Here is a 3277-nt window from a genome sequence, read left to right as displayed (position 1 = left end):
ATTTCCATTGTTGGGTGCGAGTGTAAAAATATAAAGTTACATGAGCTATGAAGAATTTCTGGGAAATGTTTCTTCAATTATAAAATCCCCTATCATTACATGAGGAAAACTTCATATAAATAAATCTTATAATGTCTACCACTTAAATACACTATAATTTGGTTTTATTTGTGTCATTTAGGCTATATAAATATATTAAAAGTATTGTATTTGTTTTACAAAATTAAAGAACAAGTCAACGATGGTTGTTTCTGTAGCTATTTATGTAGTTATAAGTTCAAATAAAGAGAAAGAACATGTAGACAAAGATGATTGTTTCTATACTTTATATGCTACAAGATCAATTAGTATATGACACAACTACTTTATTCAAAAATTCATTAAGAATTACATTAACCATCTAACTTTCATAGATCTATAAAGAATTGGGTTTGACACCTTACTTTCTTATAGAGTTACTAGGTAAAATTGAGTAGCACAATTATAATAATGTGTTGAAGAAAATTGAGTAGCACAATTATAATAATTTGTTGAATATTTAAATTGACTATATCTTAATATTTTTTTTAACAAAAAATGCACTTTCTATTCCACTGTAAAATGGAAAGCGCATTCTTTACGTGCTCAAAATATGATATAAAGTTAAGGTAGGTGTAGGTGGAGACTCTTCTTGCAAGAGAAAACTTACAAATTAATGTACACATAATTTTTGGCCCCTTAAAAATTAATTCTCAATCCAACTCTCTTTGTCCTCCTTTTAACCTCTTGCCACCTCTTGAAGAAGAGACCACCATAACTAACTATAAGTCAAGATATGATTGGTAAAGATGACTAAAGGGAACTAATTCGTTATTTAAGAGAAGTATATCAATTTTGTGAGTTCTCTTTGGTCCACCTTAAGGGGCTTCAAGTACAGTTACCTCCTATGAGGAGCTAAGCCTAGCATCCATGTTTTATGTTCTACCCCTAGAGGGAGGACTAGGTTCCCTAATCAATACTTGTGGCTATTTATTTTCCTCATTCTAATCATCATCATTACCAAACATTGTTTGCTCTTGAAAATCTAGATTTTTTGGTTTTGATTTAGTGCCTTTTTACCTAGAAGTATGATCTTGTGTATGAGGGCAAGGATCATGTAAATGTCATATCAATTGAGATATCTAACACTAAAATGTTATGTTTTCCTAATCCAATACTTGAGTCCATTTAATTTTGAGAATCATTTTGCTTGGAAGACCCTTACTAAGGTGAGGTCTATCTCAACACATATGTGAGAGCATGTGCACAATCCTGCTATAGTTATGTCAAGATTTGATTCTATGTAGGTGTCCAAAGTATTCCTAATTATCAAAAACTTATAAATATTGTAAATGTAATGGAAAATTGAGATGGCAAACCCAAACTGATATTTTGAGTAACTTAAATAGAGTCTAAGTCATAGGGTTCGCCAAACTTGAACCTTCAACTTTGGAATATGCAAACCTTTCTTTTTAAGTTTGTTGAGCTTCGACAAACCTCAAAGTTGAACCTACGTTAAACTAATTTGAACTAGAACATGTTGTTGAACTTGAACCGGAAGATGAATTTAATGATAAAAAAATAAGATTTGACTTGAGGTTTGAATTATGGTTTTTACTTTCCCCCAAAAAAATAAAAGATGGTGGACTTATCGGGCATGCAAATTGGTTATAATTCTAGTTTGACTACCCTCCATTCCATTTCTGTTAAATTTATCCTTGAACCTAACACTGAAAAATTTATTAACCTAACAGATTGCAGATCTACTGAATCAATCAATGAATAAGTTTTTAACACAAGGAGTGGAAACAAAAATTACACAACCAATCTCAATCACAAGTGACACAAATTTTTCCCAATACATAGTTCTTCATTAAATATGAACTTCGATTCTCATCATGAGATAATGGGCCAACTAAGAAAATTACATATACAAAATGTGTTGGATATGATCTCACAGATCAAACCCTATATTTGTCCTTGATCTCCTTGGACGATTTGGATCTCCAATGCTACACTTATGCCTCCGTCAGACCCAAACACTAGAATGGAAGTCGTTATCCACTTCCCCACTGAGATGCCTCTCTTAATGTCTTGTGATGTTTTATGGTGAATCTTTCTCTTCTCCTTAGACTTGTTTTTGTAACTTTACATTGAGCTAAATCTCTAACCCTAATCTCTAAAGTGATTAACAATCTAGATTATATTTCACCTCACTTGACATCAATGGTTGAGATTAAAACATAAACACTAAAGTAATCTACTTTATTTTTCCTAAGTCTCTTTAGCTTAATTATCCAACACAATAATTATGTGCTTTTTCTAATTATCTAACATTTGAGTGTCTTATAGTGATGGGTGAATTTTGCATGTCTACACACTCAGGCTTGTGCAGAAGTACTTTCTCGAGCTACAACATTAAAAATTTCTCCATCATAACTACTGTGCTTCCCTCCCTTTGTAACTTGTGAGTTTGACCTTTGTAACCTCTAACCTCAGGTAATTGTGTGTACCCTTAACACTATATAGTGTAAACTAAACCCTCTGCGCATCCACCATTTAGACTTTGGTGTCACCCTCGCTCAACCCTAGTCTCACTACACCTTCTCACTCATATTTCGATTCCCTTTCCATGACACAACTTTGGTTCAATGGGGATGTGTGGCGTAGGATTGTAGCCTAGAGCCTTGCTCAAACCCACTCAACCCTCACTATTGTAGCCTAGAGACTTTCATGTAGAATGTAAGTGGAGCGAATTCAATTTTAATACTATAGTTGAGAGTTATATATATATAATTAATGATGATTAGAATGGTGGGAGGGCCATGGCTTAAAAACAATCTTGGTGACTTTAAATGAGGGGGCATGATCTTTTGATCGTGCCCATTCCACATTACTACATATTAATTTTATACTTAACATTATCTTCCTCTTGAAAAAAATGCTTTGTCCTCAAAGCGTAGGTAATGAAAGGAGTTGTTGACGGAAAGATTTGGTCTTCCAAGAGGCTTCTTCTTCTGGTAGCTTCTTCCACTTGATCAGGGATTCTTTTCCCTGGTGGTGATGATTCATTTTGGTTCTAAAATGATCTTCCCTTCATCATCTAATGTCAAAAGTGTTGTCTGTGTTGCTTGGTGTTTTCCAAGTGCCTTTTTAAAGTAAGATATATGGAAGACATTGTAAACATGACTTTTATCAGGAAGGCTTAAGTTGTTGCTACTTGGCTGATCTTTTTGTTAATCTGGTACTATCCATAGAA

The sequence above is a fragment of the Pinus tabuliformis genome, chromosome 4_2, assembly GCF_031772625.1.
Source record: "Pinus tabuliformis cultivar Carrire ecotype Pingquan chromosome 4_2, CPIR1, whole genome shotgun sequence".
NCBI lineage: Eukaryota > Viridiplantae > Streptophyta > Pinopsida > Pinales > Pinaceae > Pinus > Pinus tabuliformis.
This window is presented reverse-complemented; position numbering follows the sequence as displayed.